Genomic DNA, 23,982 nt, shown 5'->3' with positions numbered 1-23,982 from the left:
GAGCCACTCACAGGGACTCAGTTGTAGTTAGCCGGCTCAGCACAGGCCACACTTGGCTGACTCCGTCACCACCTACATCGCGAGGGCCCACCTCAGTGTCGCTGTGGTTCACATCTTGTTGGACTACCCACTTTTAGCCGCACTGAGGCGGACATTCAACCTTCCCGCCACACTGCCAACGATGTTAGGACACAATGTCTCAACCGCTAATCTAGTTTTACGTTTTCTTCGAGAGGGAGGTGTATATTACTCAATCTAAGGTTGGGCCTTCTCTCCCAGGCCTTCAACCTCCGTCCCTCTTAATCCTTCCTCACTCTTTCTTTGGTAGTAGTAGAAGGGTTTGGTGGGCGCACGACAGCAAGGTCTTCAGCGCCCATTCAGTATCATAGTGAGACGGGTGTAAAAAAAAAAAACCTCAGAACATTGACATAAAACGGAACATAAAACACGGGGAACAATCATTGAAAAATAGGTGCTCACCCACACCGAAGCGTGGGATGAAGCAGGGCGTCAGCAGTAAAACATGGACAACACAGGAAGAAAACGGGAGAGGGAGCTAAAACAATGTAGCAGATTGAAGTGGCTGGCTGACCGCAAGGAAAAAAGGGAGGAGTCAGCCACTCTGCAATACACTAAAACCTCCAGCCTAAAAGTTTAGGCCAGAGTCCAGACATCACAAAACTTAAAAACCCTAGACACACACGTGTCATCGTTAGCTAAAACACAAGGCAGATCCCCATCAACTTGTGCTTCTGCCCTTGCAGCACGGTATAAAATGCAGTCTGTTAAAATGTGCTGGACAGAGATGTGCACACCACAAGCAGCACAAAACGGAGGATCCTCCCGCCGTAATAAATAGGTATGCGTCAGAGGACAGTGCCCGATCCGAAGACGTGTGAGGGCCACCTCTTCCCGCCTGAGCAACCGGCAGGAGGAACGCCACGGCCGAGTGGTTGACTTTACCGACCGCAGTTTATTGGCCGTCACCGCCAGCCATTCGTCCTCCCACAAATCCATGCACTTCCTGTGGAGTGCAGCGATGACTGACCGCAAGGGGATAGGACACTGGACCACATCCTGCTCTCTGCAGGCCTCCTTGGCAGCCCGATCAGCCTGTTCATTGCCCCATATGCCGACATGACCAGGCACCCAGCAGAAGGATACCTCTTTACCCCGCTGTTGGAGCAAGTACAGTTGGTCATGTATCAGCTGGACCATCTCCTCAGTCGGGTATAGGTTCTGCAGTGATTGTAAGGCACTAAGAGAATCGGAGCAGAGAAGAAATCGATCGCCCCGAACACGATTCATCTGCTCCAGTGCCTTCAGGATCGCGTGGAGCTCCGCTGCGAAAACGGTATATTCAGCAGGGAGGCGAATCCGGGTAACATGATCAGGGAACACCACAGAACAGCCAAGGAAAGTCTCCTGTTTGGAGCCATCAGTGTAAACGACAGTGAAACCGTGATGCACATCTAAAATGTTAAAAAACAGATTGAAACGTAAAATCAGGTGCGCCATCTTTCTTAAAATTAGTCAAATCTAAAATAAGTTTGGGTCTCCGGAGGAGCCAAGGTGGAGATCTGCTCCAACCGCGACGTAAAACACGAAGACCAGCCATAGACATCGCACCGAGGCAATCCTGTGCGCGAATCCCATAGGGCTGCGTCGCACGTTGCCGGTTATGAAACAATCGTGCCAGAGGAGGCTGAGCAACGGTATGGTATGCAGGGGTGTATGGTGTGGACAAAGTTTTATACGCCTGGCGCACTGTAAGTAGCCGTCGCCGCATATGAAGTGGCGGTTCACCAGCCTCTGCACAGAGGCTTGGTATGGGGCTAGTTCGGAACGCCCCAGTGGCCAACCGAAGCCCTTCATGGTGCACAACGTCCAACATCTTTAAGTAAGAAGGCCTCGCAGACCCATACACCGTGCACTCATAATCGAGCCGAGATCGCACAAACGCCCTGTAAAACTGGAGCAGACAAGTCCTGTCAGCTCCCCATGTACTGTGGCTAAGACATTTTAAAATACTTAAAGCCTTAAGTGACCGCCGTTTCAGGTCTTTAAGATGAGGTAACCACGTGAGCTTCGAGTCAAAAATGAGCCCCAGAAATCTCACCGTGTCTTTAAAAGACAGAATAGTGTCCCTCAAGCCCAACTCAGGAAAGGTGAAAATCGAACGAGAACGGTTAAAAAGAACACATACAGACTTCTCGGTGGAAAACTTAAAACCACTCTTCTGCGCCCAGTCATCCAAACGCCTAATCGTAAGTTGCAACTGACGAGTTGTCGTTGCAAGGCTTGAAGAAGAGCAGAACAAAGAGAAATCATCCACAAACAAAGAACACTGGGCAGGACTTTTCACTATGGACGTAATGCTACTAATAGCGATGGCAAAGAGAGTCACACTTAAAACGCTACCCTGAGGGACACCGTTCTCCTGCGCAAAGCGATCAGACAGGACATCACCAATTCGGTATCTAAAATATCGTGGCGAGAGGACAGACTGAATAAAAAGAGGAAGACAACCACGAAAACCCCATTCGTGAAGCTGCTCCAGGATGAGACGCCTCCAAGTGGTATCGTAGGCCTTCTCGATGTCGAAAAATACACCTAGAAGGTGATGACGGCGTAGGAAAGCTTGTTGTATAGCCGCCTCCAGGAGGGCAAGGTTATCGAAGGTGGAACGAAACCACCTGAACCCACACTGAAAGCGACTAAGGAGTTGCCGGGATTCTAACATCCAGACAAGGCGGCGGTTGACCATCCGCTCCAAGGTCTTCCCTATGCAACTAGTGAGGGCAATACTACGGTAGCTACTTGGGCTCGTGCGGTCTTTCCCAGGTTTTAAAAAAGGGATTAAAACTGCCTCACGCCACGCGTCAGGAAAGTGACCCGACGCCCAAATGGCATTAAAAAGTGCGAGGAGTATTTCTCTGTTGCGCATTGTGAGGTTCCATAGCATACTGTAATGGATCCTGTCGTGACCAGGGGATGTGTCACGAGCTCCAGATAATGCAGAATCCAGCTCCCACATAGAAAATGGGCAGTTGTAAACTTCATGAGAGGTGGACTGGAAGTTCAGACTACATCTCTCAGCAACCGCTCTATGGCGCTGGAAACCTGGATCCTGACTGGTTGTTGCAGTAACCGTGGCAAAATACGCTGCCATAGTCTGGGCAATGTCCCGCGGATCCGTGTGGAGAGTACCGTTAGTCATTACAGCAGCTATGGGGCACCTCCCTCCTCTGCCAGAAATTCTCCTGATGGTCTCCCACACAATGGAACTTTTGGTGGAACGATTAATGGTGTTCAGGAACGTTTGCCATGTCCTCTTCTTGCTCTCACGAATAATGCGGCGACATCTTGCCCTCGCCACCCGAAAGGCTGCAAGATTCTCAGCAGTCGGCCGACACTTGAACCGACGCAGAGCCGCACGCCTGGTCCTGATTGCAGAGCGGCATTCGGCACTTCACCAATGCACAGGTGGCCTCTCCCGGTGGCCTGTGGAATGGATGATGCAGCGGCGTGGTGGACCGTTTTGGTAATATGATCCACCCACACCTCAACATTCGCACAGTGTTTGAATTGGGCCAACTGGCTATAAAGTGTCCAGTCAGCTCCACTGAGCACCCATCGTGGTGGTCTCCTTTCGGGCCCCACGCCATCTGGCAGGTGAATCCAGATTGGGAAATGATCACTGCCGTGCAAGTCAGCAACCACTTCCCAGTGAGCACTGGCGGCAAGAGCTGGAGAGCAAAGCGAGAGATCAATGGCAGAGAACAACCCAGTCGCCGTGCAGAAATGAGTACTCTGTCCTCCATTGAGCAAGTAGGCACAGGATGACAGCAGAATCCTCTGAATTGCTCTCCCCCTGGGGCAGGTAATTGCAGAGCCCCAAACCACATTGTGGGCATTAAAATCACCACAAATAATGAATGGCTGGGGGAGCTGTGTAAGAAGGTCGGTGAGGGCCGCTTCATCAAGAGCATCATGTGGGGGGGCAAGTAAAGTGAACATACAGTCAATGGATGACGCACGTGCACGGACACAGCGACGGCCTGTAAAGTCGTCGTAAGTGAGAGAGGCGAGGAGTGGTAGTCCGTCCTGACGAAAATACCTACGCCTCCTCTAGCTCTCTCTCCACGCAGGTCGTCCTTTTTGTGGAGTGTATAGCCTCGTATCTCAGGGGAGTATGATGGATGGAAATAAGTCTCCTGGAGACATAGACACAGTGGTCTATCCTGAGATAGTAGACGAAGTTCTTCCACATGCGTCCTGAACCCTTGCAAGTTCCACTGAAGTATGGGAGCCATCTAGGATGGGGGTAGCACCTTCATCCTGTCTCTCCGACGAGGCGGCGAGACCGAAGCAGGTGGAGGAGCAGGCATGGGGCGAGATGATTGCCCCACACATACATCGTATTCCATCAACTCCGGGGAAGAGTCAGAGGAAGCCTCTCGTAAAACAACATCCGCATGGTCAGATGGTTTACCACGGGATTTGACCCGCTGTGGCTGCTGTACAGGAGCTTTCTGTGGTTTGGTGGGCTTTGGGGGAGCGGATGTGGGAGTGGTAATCGGCGCACTGGCTTGGGAACAGCCGCAGCTGTTGGAGGCGCCAGGGGCTGGCCCAAGTTCGCCACTGTACCTGTGTCTGCCAGTCGAGTAGGGGCTACTGGCTCTGAAACACTGGCTGCGTTGCAAGTGCACTGACAGCTGCAGGTGTTAGTGCCAACACTCACCAGCTCGGTCTGCGTCGAGGCATCGACTTTTGGAGTAGGCTTCTGAACCAGGGATGCAAAAGATGTAACAAATGTGGGAGGTTGCATCGACTTATAGATCTTCTTGGCCTCACCATAGGGGATACGCTTGGTTGTTTTTATTTCCTGGACTTTGCGTTCCTCTAAAAATATTCGGCAGTCCCTACTCCACGCAGGGTGGTTGCCAGAGCAATTGATACATCTAGGTGGAGACGAGCAACCAACTCCTTCATGAGCAGCCTTACCACAGTTGCCACAAGTCGCGTCGCCTTTACACCCGAAGGTGGTATGCCCAAAACGCTGGCATTTAAAACAGCGCATTGGAGACGGGAAATAAGGCCGCACACTAAAGCGAAGGAAGCCAGCTTTAATATAGTCTGGAAGTTTCGTGCTACTGAAGGTCAGAATAAAAGAGTCGGATTTCACAAGATTGCCATCAACCCTCTTCATGATATGTTGAACATCAACGATACCTTCCGGAGCCCACTCACGTTGCAGTTCGTCTTTGGGAATTTCGACTAGATCCCGGCATGTCACAACACCTTTGCTATAATTCAAGGTGCTGTGCAGTTCAGTGTCTATGGCATACTCCCCAAGGCACTGATTTTAAGGAGCCACAGATGCCCTCCAGACCCTTTTGTATATAGAAGGGCAAAACCTTCTCAAAACTACCCTCCTTCCGTTTTACAATGAGAAACACATTCTGATTACCAGAATGCATTGTGTTACTAAAGACTTGACTTGTCAAAGATGTGCTGCAGTCAGGGGGACTGACTGCACGAGCCCTCTTCAGAGACTGAGTGTTGGAACCTTCCAGCGGCCCACCCTTTCCGCTGGGAGGAGGAAAAGAGGAATTCGAAGGATCCATCTCGGTCCCACGAGCTGCTAGGGAACTAGAATTCCACCTAGACAGAGCCCCGCGTGCCTAGGTAAGCCTTATACAACTGGGGTGCGGCAGGTGCCCCAGAGGTTGCTCACTTGCGACTGTTCCACCCCAACAGTCATGCATCTTATAGGCGCGCAGCACACCGTAAGATTGAGGGGTTTTTATAGAGGTTTACCGTCCTCGCAATCCAGGCGGTCAAGCCAAGACAACCATTCCCCGCAGCACACAACATTCCACCGCCGCGCCATACGGTGGTCGCTGAAGCATGTCCGGGGGTTACGGTGACAGGAGACTGGCGGCGCTGACCAGACCCCAGCTCAGGACCCCGGGGTCGCCAAGTCCGTACTCAGCAAATGAATGCTGAGCCCCTGGGGGCTCTTTCTTTGGTGTTTGTACGCCTTGGTGTTCGTCTTTTCCCTTTTGTGTCTCTCTAGACTTGCGTTTTTCGGCTGGAGATTTTAGTATGTTGCAGAATGGCAGGCTCATCCTTTTTATTCTTGCGATCAGCCAGCCCAAGTCATGTTCTATATTATTTTAATATCTTCCACCGCTTTTTTTTCCTTTAGTGCACGTTTCCCCTTTTAGTTTGCTTCTTTCGTTCTCTCTTTCAGCGTGATTCCCATTAAGTTTTACGCCTTTTCCCTTTCCCCGACTCGTTTCGGGAAAGATTTTAACATGAGAACTGTTTGCAGGAGGAAAAAGGGACTGATGACCATGTAGGTTGGTCTCTTTACTGTCAATACCGAACAACCAATCTGACGTTCCTCCGTAAATAATTCATCTCCACAGCTTTTAATCTTCTTTTGAGGTCAGCATTCAAAAACAATAGTTCAGCTCTGTATCACAGGAAACATGCAACCGTTAGCGCATCCACTCACTTCTTATTGTTGGTGGAAATGATGTTGCCCCATCAAAAAGAGTTCATACACTCATTTTTCTGCTTTCTGCATTACCTTTTTTCTGTAGTACCTAATCCACTTTCGTCTATATAAGCCGTAGATACTGAAATTTTTCTATCGTGCCTCATAACAGTTCCTTCTTTGAGGCCGGCCGCTGTGGCGCTTCCGTCCGGAACCGCGTTGCTGCTACAGTCGCAGGTTCGAATCCTGCCTTGGGCATGGATGTGTGTGATGTCCTTAGGTTAGTTAGGTTTAAGTAGTTCTAAGTTCTAGGAGACTGATGACCTGAGATGTTAAGTCCCATAGTGCTCAGAGCCATTTGAACCATTTTTTTTAGATCAATCTCTGGTGTGCCAATCTCTAGGGTCTGTTTACCGGTAGCCTGTTTGGCTAGCCTGTTAGCTAGTTCACTGCCTAGGATCCCGACATGTCCTCGGGTCCACATGAAGGACACTGAGTGTCCACTGTTTTCGAGGGCGTAAAGAGACTCTTGGATAGCCATTACCATGGGATGGAGAGGAAAGCACTGGTCGAGATCTAGTAGGCTGCTGAAGGAGTCACTATAGATGACAAAGGACTCACCTTGGCAGGGGCGGATATGCTCAGGAGCGCGAGAGATGGCTACCAACTCTGCAGCGAAAATACTGCATCCATCCAGCAAGGAGCACTGTTCAGTATGTCCAGCACGAGCGTAAGCAAGACCAAAGTGAACATCGACTATCAGTGTAGGCTATTTCTGAGCTCTGGAATACGTCGAGAGTAGAGAAAAATTTGTGGTGGAGTGCCTCAAGAGGAACTGAGTCTTTTAGGGTTTGCTTTAAGTCCAGACGAAACTGCAGCCGAGGCATGGACCGTGGACGTGTTCTTGACTGGACCCAGAGGAAGAGTGGCAGAGTGAAAGACTCGAGTTCAGTGAGAAGAGACCGGACACAGACTGCAATGGGAATCCCTGATCTGGGCTGCCGTTGCGGTACATGGATCGCCGTGTTAGGGAAAAGGAGACGGTAATTGGGATATAATTCGCAAGCAGTTGTTACCTGATCCGCAATGGAGGAACCCCAGCTTCCACGACAAGGCTGTTGAATGGGTTCGTTCGGAAAGCTCCCGTCACAACTCGAACTCAAACAGTGGTGTATAGGGTCCAGCAGCAGCAACGCTGAGGGCGATGCTGAACCATACACCAGGCTCCCGTAGTCAAGACGTGACTGCACAACGACTTTGTACAGCTGCAACAGTGTAAGGCGACTTGTACCCCAGTGTGGCTCAGGTATCTAAGAATATGAAGATGCCACCAGCACTTTTCCGTAAGCTGACGAAGATGGGGAAGCCAAGTTAAGTGTGCGGCGAAAACTAGTCCTAAAAAGCGGTAAGTCTCCACAAGGTTCAGTAGCTGGTCATTGAGGTGGATTGCTGGATGTGGTTGGACAGTACGACGACGACAGAACTGCAGGACACAAGTCTTGGCAGCTGAAAACTGAAAGTGGTGAATGGGGGTCCATGACTGTGCCTTTCGCATGGCTCCCTGCAGTCGACTTTCCACCACACCATTAGAAGAGGAGCAGAAGGAAATACAAAAATCGTCAGCATATAAGAAGAGGGATACCGAGGACTCCAATGCTGCTGTGAGACCAATAATGGCCACTAAAAAGAGTGGTATGCTCAGTACAGAGCCCTGTGTGATCCCTTTCTCCTAGACATGGGGCGAACCGCCGCCTCGGACTCTGAAAGTGCGGAGCGACAAGAAGATCTGCACGAAAATCGGGGCTGGGCCCCGGAGACTCCACTCTGCAGAGTAGGGAGGATGTGGTGTCGCCAAGTGGTGTCCTATGCTTTCGTCAGGTCAAAAAAGACGGTAATAAGACGTTGGCGGCACAAAAGGACGTTCGGATGGCAGACGCCTGGAGTACCAAGTTGTCAATGGTGGTGCTACCTCGCCGAAAATCGCCCTGGGACGGAGCCTGAAGGACCCGAGCGAGACTCAAGGAGCCAACACAACCGCCGGCTCACCATACGTTCGAGTAGCTATCACCGAACATTGGTGAGGCTGATAGGACGATAGACATCCACATCTCGCGGGTTCTTACCAGGTTATGGTACTGGAACGATGATACTTTCTCGGTAATGCAACGGGAATTCTCCATCACTCCAGGTGCAGTTGGGGACGGCAAGGAGATGGCGCTGGTAATCCGCTGACAGATGTTTAATCATTGGGTGATAGATGCGGTCTGGCCCAGGGGATGTGTCACGACAATCAGCGAGGGCACTGAGAAATTCCCACTCACTAAATGGAGCATCATACGACTCAGGGTGGCGTGGAGCAAAGGGTAGGTGTCGTCGTTCCACCCGCTGTTTTAAGAGACGAATGGCGGGGCGGTAATTGTCAAGCGTCAGAATAATAATAATAATAATAATAATAGTAATAATAAGCCAATGGTGGAGTATGAGCTACAATGAAGACAAATGATGCAGGGATGGGTTGTGAAAGAATATCATTAAAATGTTACGGATTTTTGTTGAGAATTCCAGATCATCGGTTACCAAAGAAAATTTTTGAATGGAAACAACCTGGCAGATGGAGACACGGCAGACCAAGATATTCCCTGAAAGATGGAATTAATGGAGCATATCTGTGTACACAAAGATGATGATCTGAAGAGAGGGTACTTGGCAGATGATGATTGGTTACAGGATAATGCTATTAATTGATCTTCATATAAATTAATCCTGCACATAATAATGGTATAATCCAATTAGATCTCGGCAAAATATCAGCCTTGTCCTTCACGGCGATTCGCATAGTTGATTATCAATAAGTTGGACGAAGGATACCGTCTATTCATCATTGTACGAGGCAGGTCATAAGTTACAAAGAGGATCTTCTATATATAGCTGGAAGGGCATTGACAGGAAGGGAGAAACTTTTAACGGTTGTCTACACTGAAGCACATAGAAATTGAACACCAATCACTGAACACTAAAGTGGTTGGAGGAAGGCAACTGGCCACATGTCGAAGTAATCTCTCCAGCGTCATCCTCAAGTGATTCTGAGAATGCATTAATAAAAGAAATTCTGCGACCATGTAGCTCTTTAACTTTTCTGTATAGATAGCATAAATGCATTCCGTATTACACGTTTCGCCTCGAGCACTGACATGTATAGTGGAAAATTTCACAAAAAAGTTTGTCACAGTATATAAATAACTCACGACAGCAAACAGCTAACATCCAGCAATTAGCACAGTTGTAATGTAACAGATTAAGGTATCAGATGGTAAGAAACATGAAGACTTTCCATTATTTTGGAAAGCCGCAGAAGTCCCATAGCACGATGACCGGCTGATATTTACAACTGGAACGAACTTCCATCATACCAGGTCGTAGAATAGGTGAAAGAACAAATGTAATGGAAGGCAGGTATATCGTCATGGCACTAAAGTCACAGCTTTGACTTTGTTAGCTACCTTGATTTCGAGAATTTATATACAACTGAGCATTGGAGAGCCAATTACTTAACTTTTCAAGTACTTTTATTTTCGTGTAAAACTGAAGTGCCCAACGACATCGTAAAACTGATCTAGTGACGAATATACAATTAACTATTGTGACCGATTTCAGTTGTGATTTATAAATCCAGTACTCAAAATCAACCACAATTGTATGGTTCAAATGGCTCTGAGCACTATGGGACTCAACTGCTGTGGTCATAAGTCCCCTAGAACTTAGAACAACTTAAACCTAACTAACCTAAGGACAGCACACAACACCCAGCCATCACGAGGCAGAGAAAATCCCTGACCCCGCCGGGAATCGAACCCGGGAACTCGGGCGTGGGAAGCGAGAACGCTACCGCACGACCACGAGATGCGGGCCACAATTTTATGAATTTAATGCATTCAGCACTAAATTTATCTACAGTAAACAGTTGCTAACTACTGCACTAGTTTTTCTTCTCAGTATTAGACGGGATGTTTTAAGTTTTCAAGGCGTAAAGAATATTCCGTGAGCTATAGGAACTGCAGCCGGAAGACGTCGACATCTAGCCACACTTCGGATGACAATCCTGTTTTACACTCACCCGAAGATGACCGAGTGATTGTCAGCTGAAATTTCGTGGCAAGATGTGGACGTCATCCAGCTGTAACCCCGAAACATCATGGAATATCTGACTGGATATTTGCTCTATCTTTTCGAATAATGCTTCGTCACAGCTAATCGCGAACCGACTGAATTTGAAAATAAGTATTACTTCGTTAATGTATGAAATTAGCAGTAGCAGCCCCGTCATATTTCTCAAGTGCAGCCCAAAATGTTTTCCATATCCAGGGTCCACTCTCATTAAGGACTCTTAGTCGCGAGTCTGGTTAGATATCCAAGATTACTTTATCTTCTTTATACAGCACAAATGATGCAACAAAAGGTTTCGGAGGCAATATACACTGAGGTGACAGAAGTCATGGGACAGCGATAAGCAAATATTCAGATGGTGATATTATCGCGGAGACAAGGTATAAAAGGTCCGCACATTGGTGAAGTTGTTATTTGTACTCAGGTGATTCATGTGAAAAGGTTTCCCACGTGATTATCTTTGCACGACGGGAATTAACAGACTTTGAACGCGGTATGGTAGTTGAAGCTATAGACGCATGGGGGATTCTATTTCGGAAATAGTGGGGGACTTCATTATTCCGAGATCCGCAGTGTTAAGAGTGTGCCGAGAATACCAAATTTCTAGCATTACCTCTTCCCACAGACAACGCAGTGGACGACGGCCTTCACTTAACGACCGAGAGCAGCGGCGTTTGCGTGTAGAATTGCCAGTGTTAACAGACAGGCAACAATGCCTGAAATACCTGCAGAAATCAATTTGGGACGTGCGACGAACGTATCTCACAGGACATGCGACGAAATTTGGCGGTAATGGGCTATGGCAGCAGACGACTGACACGAGTGCCTTTGCTAACAGCACATCGCCCGCAGCGCTTCTCTTGTACTCGTGACCTGGCCTGGTCAAATGAGTCCCGATTCCAACTGATCAAGAGCTGATGGTAAAGTTAAGCCATGGACCCAAGTTGTCAACAAGGCACTGTGCAAGCTGGTGGTGGCTCCATAATGGCGTGGACTGTGTGTATATGAAATGGAATGGGTCCTCTAGTCCAACGGAACCGATCATTGATTGGAAATGGTTATGTTCAGCTACCTGGGGACCATTTGCAGTCATTCATGAATCTCACGTTCCCAAACAACGAAGGAATTTTTATTGACAATGCGCCATGTCATTTGGCAACAACTGTTCACGACTGGTTTGAACAACATTCTGGACAATTCAAGCGAATGATCTGGCGACCCAGATCGTCCAACATGAATCCCACTGAACATTTAAGGGCCATAATTGAAAAGTCAGTTCGTGCAGAAAATCCTAGACAGCCAAACATTTTTGCAATTATGAACGGCTACAGAGGGACTTCTTGAGCCCATGCCACATCGAGATGCTGTAGTATGCTGGGAAAAAGGAGATTAGACAGGATATTAAGAAGTATCCCATGACTTTTTGTCACCTCAGTGTAAATCCAGTTGCTGTTAGCAACTGCTCTCAGAATTACAATGGATTAAGTCAGCGAGATGGGTGTTGCATAATAGGCGGTTTTAGGAATCCATACTAGTTAATACCGAGAATGTTCAAACGCAGCCACACCACCAAGCGAAGTGGCGCATTGGTTAGCACACATGACTCGCATTCGGGAGGACGACATTCAAAACCGCGTCCGACCATCCTGATTTAGGTTTTCCGTAACGTCCCTAAATCGCTTCAGGCAAATGCTGCGATGGTTCCTTTGAAAGGGCACGGCCGACTTACTTCTCCATCTTCCTCTAATCTGATGGGACCGATGACCTAGGTGTTTGGTCCCCTCCCCCAAATCAACCAACTCAGTCATACTCAGGTCGGATATTATTTATTGAATGATGGCACTATTACATGAAAGTTGCATTCATTTAAGTGACTACATTATCGTCATTCGACCATGGGTTGTTTTCCTGATCGACGTATTCTTTTTTCCCATTTCTTCTCAAAATAGCAGTCACATAGAATGTAACAATAACCGGTGGTTCCCTTTCAATTGCAGATGAAAGAGCGACTACATTTTCTAATATTCTAGGTTTTCGTGAAGGTACACACTAAGATTTGATCACGTCGAAACTAATGCAGCTGAGCAGAAAAATGAGAGTGTGTTATGGATACAGGGTACTTATAAATGGTGGAAAAATCGAAATTTTTTATGACTTTATTAAATTACATTGATATACACCTTATAGGGTTTCAAATGAAAAATGACCTATATATACCTAATTTTAAAGTTACGATCATGTATGCCGCCACGCCCCCTTTATTTCTGTTACAGAAACCAGTGTTATTTTGAAAAGAACTGTGAACTTTCTGTTTCCAGCGATTATACGTAAGATACATTGTATATGTTGGTAACAGTACAGGTTTCTAGTGCCTGTAAATGATTATCTTTGCTAGTATTTACTTTTGTTTCGCTGAAGCAGTTTGTTCATGTGTTACTGAATGTTTGCTGCTCAAGTGCTACATATATTTGTGGAAGTACATATCCTTTAGTGTGAATAAATGCGAACTATGCCACACATCAACAAATTCAATAAAAGAAAAGTCTGTGGTAACCAGTTCACAAACAAAGCAAGTCACACTGTTGAAAGTAACCTATTTATCTGTTCTTCAGGGAAGAAACTCCCACATGGCATGCCCTCTGGTGATTCAAATTTTAGTGCTAACAATGACGCTGTTTGTAGTGGATTTGTTGTTGATGTGGGCATCTTATCTTCTTTGATAGAGGAAGTGGCGAAATGTAAACAACGTGATGGTGTAGGCTGTCTGGAAATAACTGAACAACAAAGTAGCAGGACGGGTTTAGCATCAAAATTAGTTGCTCTGTGTAGGTCCTGCAATAAATCTACCTGGAAAATAACTTCGAACATTGTGCATAATTCGTATGATGTGAATTTGAAGTTAGTGTATGTCATGCCTGCAATACGAAAAGGAGAGAAGGCTGCTCAAACATTTTGTGGTTTGATGGACCTTCCTCCTCCTCGCAGTACGTTCAGCAAGTACGTAAAAATGTTTTAAGTGTCTTGCCAGTTGTGTCTAAAGCATCTATGAAACGTACAGTAGATGAAACTGTAAATATTAGCGGAACCAGGGGCAGTGCTGTTGCACTTGACGGGACATCGCAACATAGAGGACATTATTCCTTGAATGGTGTTGTACGTGCTACTTCACTGGAGAATGGAAAGGTTGTTGATGTTGAGTGCTTATCTAAGTACTGCCACACCTGCCATGGTAACACTGAAGGACATATTGAACATCAGTGTTCTAAGAATTATGATGGTTACAGTGGAGGAGGTATGGAGTGTGATGGAGCTCTATATATACGAAGTACCTAGGCGATGGGGAGTCTAAAGCTTTCAATAAAATAAATAAGTGCAATGTTTATGGTGATACCTTGGTAACAACTGGAGACTAGTGGACATGTGCTAAAGAGCATGGGTACTAGATTGAGTAAAATTTGAAGAGAAATGAAAGGGAAGTTGCTGTCTGATGGGAAAGCTCTGCCTGGACAAGGCAGATTGGCAGAAACTGAAATAGACCTCCTTCAGAGTTATTATGGACTGGCAATTAGATGCACTGCACCTCTGAATGATGTTACAGCAAAGAGAAAAGCTGTATGGGCCACCCGCTTTAGTAACTTGTCCACAGATGACCACCCTATTCACGAACTCTAGGGCAAATGAACAGATTCTTGGTATGGTTACGAAAAAGCAAAAGAAAGTGGTCAAATATACCAACATAAGCATTCTCTTCCCGTTATGAGTGAAATAAAACCAATTTTACGAGACGCGAGTGACCTTGTTTTGCTTAGTAAATGTCTTCACGGGGACACTCAGAAGACAAATGAAAGTTTCAACCATTGCATATGGGAAAGATTACCCAAGAATGTTTTTGTGGGACTAAATACATTAAAGTTGGAGTACTAGATGCAGTAATATGTTTCAATGATGGAGTGATAGGTTGGAAGTCCTGAAAAATTTAGGCATGAAATGTGGCTCTAATATGGAAGATCAATTGCTTGCATGTGACAAACAACAGGTGCATTAAGCTGAAAGATTCACCCTTCAAGACACCAAACAAGCAAGAAATGCTAAAAGGAATGCCAAGAGGAAGCTTGAACATGAAGAAATGCGGCAGGATGAAGACTATGCTTCAGGAATGTTCTGAGGCACAGTTTAATTGGACTCACATCTTCATTTGCAATTTCCCACAAGTTGCACTTTTCACAATTCAGATACAAATATTTCCTAATGTTTACAAAGCATAGCTCTAATTTTTTCTGTAACGTGCAATAGTCTATACTTATGTAGCAGACCTAAGCTTTATTGCAGAATCAACGAAATTGTAGAAAAAATAGCATTCTTATTAGGAAAAAAATTTATAAAAATTAAAATGTAAGATGTGATTTTTTTACCCTTGCGATATACATAATAGGTGGAATTAAATAGGTCTAGTGCCTGATATCTGGTAAAAATTTGGTCTCCTTCTAATGTATAACATTGTATTAAATAATACCCCTATTAGAGGAAGAATTTTGGAAAAAGTTGCATCAATATCTTTGTAATTTTTTAACAACGCTAAGCAGGTTCAAAATACTTCTAATTTGTTTGGAAACTGTGCTGCGTTACCAGATATCAACAAAAAAATCCGTAAAACATAAAAAGTGCCTGAAAGAAATAGGTGTTGATTTTTTCCATTATATTGAGCCAGAAAAGTATGCCGTACCCTTAACCTGTCAAACTATCCACAGTTGTTACCCGGCTGCATTCCCTTGAGAAGCTCAAGCTTCACATGTCAACAAAACATAAACCGAACTTCATTAGGCAAAAGAGAAAATTTTCAATATGCAAACAGAACTTACGTGTCACAATGTTTAGGCCTAACTACATGTAACAGCAAACTGTATAAATATATGACAACATCCATTCATTTTAATATGTCCACGGGTGGCTAAATAAATAGAGCATGAGCATATTAATCACTGATATAATAATCAATACAAAGCAGTTCACGCCTCTGACAATACGACCTAGTTTAAAAATACCTTAATAAAAAGAGCCCATATACATCCGCGCTCTGCAAACCACTGGGAAGCGCATGACAGAAGGTATGTCGCACTGTGGCAGTTTTAAGTTTCTGCCCTTTCCATAACATATGGTAAAATAATCTCGATTGTCTTAAGGTAGCGTGCGCATATGCTACTACTGTAAAAGAGCCCAACATCAGTAAATAAAATACATTTAATTACCTTCTACATCTCATGATGCTTCAAACCACAATACTCCACAGAATCACTCATCGGAAGAGGGATAGTCTTAAACATGGTCTCAAGTCAAACTAAGTTTCGCATTTGTTTCATCGAATTTCAATAATGACAGCATCTCGTCACAACTATTTTACAAATGCCGTGTGCGAGGCGAACACAAAAACGACCCCTGGAATAAATCGTAAATTTTCCGACTGTGAAAATACAGACTGCAGGTTTTATGGATATACAAAATAAACTGTCTTCGATTCAGAGATTTCAGTTCCCGTCAAATTTCCATAAGAATTTTAAATAATCGAAGAAAATCACCACTAAAGTGCCCTAAACATGCACCAACCAACTGACCGACAAAATGGGACGTGTGTAGGCATTTTGACTGACCAAAAAACATTCCTTGTCGGGCGGGTAGTACCATACACACAATCACCGCCCACCACGGCACACAACAAATTGGGCCGCGTGTGGCGCTGTTGTGCCAACCTCCCCACTCAAGTCTGTCGTAACTCACTGCACGCGCGGACTAAAGGCTGTCCTAATATGCATGACTGAATGGAGGCGGACGAAACTTTCTAGATAAATTTTAAGACTGCAGATGTTTTGTGGAACACGCTGTGCGAGAAGTATAGCAACATAGATGCCAGGAATTACGCACTTTTTAGTTTTTTTATCTAATTCATAATGGCTAAGTGTGAGAATAAATGCCTGTCGACCTTCAGTATATCCGGGAAATGAAATCTACAACCGAAATATCGACAATCAATGGACGCTAATTCATAAAATACACTTGCTTCATCCTTGTGTTAAAAAAGCTCCAGCCTATAACCAAGCTCTCGGTTATGAAGAGCAGTGTGGGATATATATATATATATTTTTTTTTACATGTCTCACGTCTGCTAAATGCTTCATTTCTTATGTACCTATTGTTGTTGTAATTGATGATGCGCAGCACCACCGTATGTAGTCTTTCTTCTTCAAATTTGGAATGAGTTTCTTAAACATTTACATTAATTTTTGTTTTATTTCTCCAGGAATAATTTTAGTTAATCACAGTGGAGATCCTCTTAACTTCTGCCAGTAGCTAGAAATTTTAATGCAGCTAACAGCCGCTATCATTACTGTATTCTTTTTCGTTCACAATAGTCTCATGATCCATGATTCATCCATTCTGAGATATTTACGGAAATCATCGGATTCCAACAGCCATGGTAAAATCTCGTTTTTTCTTCTTCTGTGTAAACTCAAGCGGGATCTCCTACAACATACATACAATAAACCTAAGATAAACAAATCACTACAAGGAGTCGTGTATAGGCTGCCACAACGTTGGTTGCTTAGCCGATAAATTGGTGCGTGTGTCTTTCATCTTTAAAGGCAATGCGGGAAAACAAGGAAACGACATATCGAAATAAACTAGAGTTTTGCAGTATGAATCGTGGATGAATCCTGATAAGGTTATAGAGCATTTGTTTCCATGAATGATACAGATTGATTTACCTCTGTGATTAAGGCGTCTACTATAAGTAACGATGACCTGTTGAAATTTTTAAAGGTGCAACACGTTTTCATTTTCAACGCTATCCCATCTTTATTGAGAAGCATTAGAATCAGACGAAGATAAACAGCACAACAAACGCTGTTTAAGAACGTATTGTACGCATAAATAAACTGATGTTACTTCAACGTCAACATTTGACCTCAACGAAAAGGTAATCATTATTGTTCTATAAACGTCAACGTACGATCGGGCATGTTATGAATCTAACACGACAGACAAAATTATGAAAATTATGAAATTGTTCTGCAGTTAGTGAGCCATAAATTTGACCACCACTATTTCCATTTTGAACAATTGCTGAACTGCAATTTACCAATTGCACCTCTGACATACTGTCACTTCAGAATTGTCTTTACAATGTGCTTGTCCTTTCGCTTTTTATGGAGAATCTGAATGACGTATGCCATAACAGTGTACAATACTTTCACACTTTTTTTTCTGAAATAGCTGAAAATATGCTACGCTCAGAACAAATGTCTGACAACCAAAGACAAGAATATCTAGCAATGGCCACGCACCGTGCAGAACAATGATACTTTATCTGTGGAACTACAATTTTGCGGTACATTCCACGGTGTAACAGTTATTGGACATACTAATTTATTCAGAGCTAACGACCTGATATCATTCTTGGATTACCACTTGCGCAAGGGAAGAATCTAGGGTTGCACGATGACCGGTAATGTACTGGCGAATGACACCACACAATTTCGGCAGCAATTTCGAAAACAGCTGCCAAATCACAGGCCATGTTTATGAGAGTAAGAGTCGAATGTTCAGGTAACCAAAGTAAATGCATCAAGGTCTACGTTAGTTGACAGAGTGACATGAATTCGTTGTCAGCTAATACGAGTATCTGCGAAATCAGTTCGTTCTTCTGGGAAATATTTAAGTTAATATCTGCGGTTAAACACGCGTCACTAATTCATGAGCTTATCACATACATTCACACACACATAATGAAATTACAAATGTATACCCGGGGGTTCGTATGAACCTGGCAACGGTAGATTTATTTCCCAACACATATTTGTATGGGATGGAAAAATATCAAATGTCAACAGAACAACGCCGACATACCTCTTTCACTTTATTCCTTCTCTCTCGTGCAATAGGATCAGCATCTTCACCGCCAAAAGTAGCTGGATAACGATCACTAGGTGCTGGTGGAATGGTCACAATCTTCTGCTCTTTTTGTGCTGCATTTTCCTCAATGACATTTTCAACCGGTTTGTTTGTTTTTAGCGCAGCACTTACACTTACAACTGGTTCTACGAAGATGTCTGGTCTCTCCAACACTTTCTGGTTCCTCATCTTGTCTTGTTCTTCAGCTTCTTCAATTTTTGCCTGAAGTTTGGCCCTATCTTCACTTCTATGAGGGTCTTGTTGGCCCAAGTCACCATGTCTAATAATCTTGCCACCTCCTGGCAATTCGCTAACATCATCAGCATGAGGCGGAGCAGGTATCAGAAGCTCCGGTCCTGCTTTTTGCATATGTTTGTAAACACTGTTCACTGTACCCGACGCACGGCTAAATTCTGGCAGGTAAAAGAACGTACCGAAACACACAACACCAAATGTCATAAACACTAAGAGAATTAAATACTTTTCTCTCGGTCTAAACGACCGTCTAGAAAACGATGGTACAGGAACGCCGTTTACAAATCTCTGATAGGTTGGAAGTATACCGGTGGCAGTCATGGTCACAGATTTTCACAGAACCTAGTGTCACATCCTATCTCGACGACGCCATTCCCGAGACTGTGTCAAAATAAGTGGGACAAAGAGTTCAACAAGATAGCACACATTTCCAAGCGCTATCTTTGGTTTTCGAGAGCTTGATGCTTATGTTCTCTAGATAATGTTATCTGAAAAAGGTTAGAAATTACGTCTTGAGTATCACACCATGGGTTTAATTTCTGAAGTTTCGATTAAAGAGACACATTGTATTTAGGCAGGATAATTTTTGCGCGCATAGCGACATCAAGAAGGCGCGCTAGCGCGAAGTTTAAACGCTGCGAATGTTGCACATAGAATGGTACATGGTAAATGGTAATAAACAGTTTATCTTCCTGTATGATTGCGGAGAAGGCATCATGGACAACCTGCAAATTGTAAATAAGGGTATGCAATACCACTTTGAAATTTATACATATAAAATACATTTGGTTAAGTCAAAACTGGCGGAAATCCAGCGGTAAGAAGCAAATCTGCAAATATTAGTTTATTTTTGAACATCTATAATCAAACTTCAGCTTCAGCTATCTTATATCAAAAGCGGAGAAATTCCATAACTTAAAGAGTGATCCAAGATGAGTCTGTTTTTTTTTTTTTCTCTTAAGAACTGTTTTCTACAACCCTGAAAGAGGTTCTGAAATCACCAACCATACATGGACGAATGCAGATCAATACATCTTGTCTGCAAATTTTTTTTGTGTGTATTTTGACTGCAGACAAACAAAAGTATTTGGTTGAGTAAGTGTGAGGAGAGAGTTCACATACCAATTATAATAAGACCAAATGGGGCATAATCTACGTAGCTAGATTAAGCAGTGAAGTTTGCGAGCAATAGAAATAAAATGTATAGTTTTAGGTTGAGGAAATTAAATACCGGCTCTAAAAGTATAATTATCATCTGACTGAAACAAAAAGTATAATCAGTGTTTACTATCAATTACTTCTGCCTCACAGCAATGAGATATTGATCCAACACTTAAAAAAAAAGGTAGTTATCCAATAGGCAATAAAAGAAGGACATTGTAAGTAATGAGAAGGGACAATAAGGTGTTAGAGATTGCAGGTGCTTTGAGATATATGTAGCTATTGCGAAAAAAAAAAAAAAACATGTTTTAGTAACTGTACCACATATGTGGATATATGAAATGAATTTTAGATTAATGAAGTTATTCACAACCACAAATGAAATGCAGTTTGACATAATGGAAGATTGACAGAAGATATCTACAAATAAGCAAAACAAATGCCAATAAAATAAATTTGCTGATTGTACACTTCATAGAGGTATGGAAGAGATGTTTATCTAAGAGTGTATGAAAAGGTATAAGATAAACCATAGAGCTAATGGCCAGAGCCATTATCAGGTATGATCAAATTCAAAGTGTTAAATTTATCCAGTATAATACTACACTGTCATTCATCACTGACAGCAACAGTGCAATTTTACAAGTTCGCAAATCAAAACTTTTTCTGGAATTTAAGTCTGACAAAAGTGTCTAAACTGCTGATATCTTTTTATAGAACAGATTTAAAGGAGGATTTCAGATTTTTTTGTGAAAAGTGCATCTCTCTCTTGTTTTGAGTATTTTTCAGCACAGAATGTTATTATAAATATATAAAAAATCGTTCACAGTACAGAACAGCCACCAATTGACACTTACTGAAGAGCTGTGGAGTGAAACGTGTGTAAACATAATACTTAGGGAGTTCTTAGATGAAAAAAGTGATTAAAGTGTAGTCCTTGTATGGCGTGGATAGTGTTTGCTGTTACAGGTGTTCACATATGAACTGATAGTGTGGAACTAACTTTCTACATTTTAAACAGACTGGATTTATATTCAAGAGGATTTTGTCAACCCAGAATAAAGCTGCACAAATACAGTGCCATCTGTTGATTGTATATGAAGCTACAGAAGTATTTGCTTTGATTTTGTAGTCATTTTGATGTGAGTGAAAGCAAACAACAATGGTTTTCAAATTTGTTACAGCCACCAGTTGTGAACATCACACAGTAACTCAGTTATTGTGTGCAAAAGGACCTACAGCTGCTCCAATTCATCTGGAGTTGTAGCCTACTTAGTTTAAGCAACTATAGTAAAGGGTAACACAAATGTGCATGATGAAGAGCAATGTGGCAGCCCATTTTCCAGACTGATGAACCATGGTAATGTGACAATTGGATTAAAAACTTAAATCTGATCAACAACTGAGTAACTGGTGCTCTAAATGATGAATTTCTTCATTTTGCTCATGCCACTGATGACACGATTGGCTTGAAAGAGCTCAGGTGTAACAAACTGTGCTCATTCATTGACTGATAATATCCTATATATTCTACCTAGAAGAAGAACCTTCATGGACGTGAGACGAGTACCTAACACATATGTTAACAGTACACAAGTAAATCACTAAAATGTAATGCATATACTGTATTAACAATAAACTGTCACTATATTGCTTAATGTTAGTCACGGTTAAGCTAGCTAAATGTATTGAAGTAAATTAGAAAGACTGTTGGAGAACTATTACTTTGTATTAGTAATAGTACCTAATAGTAACAGTAGTAGTGCCAGTAGTTATAATCATTCATAGATCACTTTTACAAGGATACTGCACTTGTCTTGGTATTACAATTTAAGAACAACAAAAACAGTGTAATTCATATCTACAGGCATTTACATAGCTCCAGGACCTGCTTGACAAGGCTGGGACAGGTGGTCAGCTGTGGCCTTACAGTAGAAACCGTACCAGCATTTGCCTGAAGTAAGTTAGGAACACCATAGAAAACCCAAATCAGCATGACTAGTTGAAAACTAGGGTCTCCACCCTCCCGAATACAAGGCCAGTCTGGTTAAAACGATGCCACCCCATTCAGTATTTAGTGTACAATACTTTGAAAATAGTTGCTGCTTCCTCAATTTTACTAAACAGCTACTACTTACCTGTTGCTGCTGCTGTTACTATTGTGTTCTTCAGTCCAAAGGCTAGCTTGGTGCATCTCTCCGTGCTACTCTATCCTGTGCAAACCTCATCTCCGAATAAGTACTGCAACCTACATCATTCTTACTGTATTCATCTCTTGGTCTCCATCTAGAATTTTTACCCACCACACTTCTCTCCAATACTAAGTTGGTGATCCCTTGATATCTCAGAATGTGTCCTATCAAACAAACCCTTCTTTTACTCAAATTGTACCACAGATTTCTTGTCTCCCATTACTATTCAGTACCTACTCGTTAGTTATGTGATCTACCCATTTAATATTCAGCATTCTTCTGTAGCACCACATTTCAAAAAATTCTATTCTCTTTTTGTCTAAGCTGTTTATTGTCCATTTTTCACTGCCATACATGGCTACAGGCAGATACCTTCAGAAAGGGCTTCCTACGTTAGATCTATATTCAGTGTTAATGAATTCCTCTTCTTCAGATATGCTTTTCTTTCTCATTGCCACTCTGCATTAGATATCCTCTTTACTTCAGGCATCATCAGTTATTTTGCTGCCCAAATAGCAAAACCTATCTACTATTTTAAATGTCTCATTTCCTACTCTACTTTCCTGAGTATCACCTGATTTGATTTGACTACATTCCATTATCTTTGTTTTGCTTTTGATGATGATCATCTTATATCCTCCTTTCACAACACTGTCCATTTCATTCAACTGCTCTGCCCAGAGCTTTGTTCTTTATGGCAGAATTACATCATCAGCAAACAGCACTGCAGATAGGCTACGATGTTAGCTTCAGAATTTCAAAGAGAGTCTTCCGGTCAATATTGCTAAATGCTTTGTCCAAGTATCCAAATGATATAAACATAGGTTTGCCTTTCCTTAACCTATCTTCTAAGATAAGTCGTAGGGTCAGTACTGCCTTGTCTGTTCTTAAATTTCTCCAAAACCCAAACAGATCTGGGGTTGGCTTCTACCAGCTTTTTCACTCTTCTGTAAACAATTCATGTTAATATTGTGCAACTGTGACCTATTAAACTGATAGATCAGTAATTTTCACACCTCTCAGCAACTGTTTTCTTTGGAATTGGAATTATTACATGCTTCTTGAAGTGTGAGGGTATTTCACCTCTCTTAGTCATCTTGCACACCAGTTGCAGGAGTTTAGACATTGCTGGCTCCCCAAGGCTATCAGTAGTTCTTACAGTATATCATCTACTCCTGCTCCTGGTTTTGACATAGGTCTTTAAAACCTCTGTCAAATTTTTCTCACAGTATCATTTATCCCACCTCATCACCATCTATATCCACTTCCCTTTCTATAATATTGCCTTCAAGTTCATCTCCCCTGTGGAGATCCTTTATATACTCCTTCCACCTTTCAGCTTTCCATTCTTTGTGTAGGACTGGTTTTTCATCTGAGCTCTCAATATTCATTTTACAGTGGCTTCTCTTTTCCCCAAAGGCCTTTTTAATTCTCCTGTAGGCAGCATGTATCTTTCCCTTAGTCAAATATGATTCTAAATCCTTACATTTGTCCTCTAGCCGTTCCTGCTTTGTCATTTTGCGCTTCCTGTCAACCTGATTTTTTTAAACATTTGTATTCTATTTCACCTGCTTCATTTGGTGCATTTATATATTTTCTTCTTTCACAAATTCATCCAAGGATTTCTACTAGGACTTTTATCTGTTTGTCCCTCTGCTGGCTTCACTATTTTGTTTCTTAAAGTTACCTGTTCGTCTCCTACTGCAATCCTTTCTCCTGTTATAGGTGGCTATTTCCATAAGCTTCCTCTGAAACTCT

Source organism: Schistocerca nitens, chromosome 1, assembly GCF_023898315.1.
Source record: "Schistocerca nitens isolate TAMUIC-IGC-003100 chromosome 1, iqSchNite1.1, whole genome shotgun sequence".
Classification (NCBI taxonomy): domain Eukaryota; kingdom Metazoa; phylum Arthropoda; class Insecta; order Orthoptera; family Acrididae; genus Schistocerca; species Schistocerca nitens.
The sequence above is the reverse complement of the archived record's forward strand: the minus strand, read 5'-3'. Positions refer to the sequence as shown.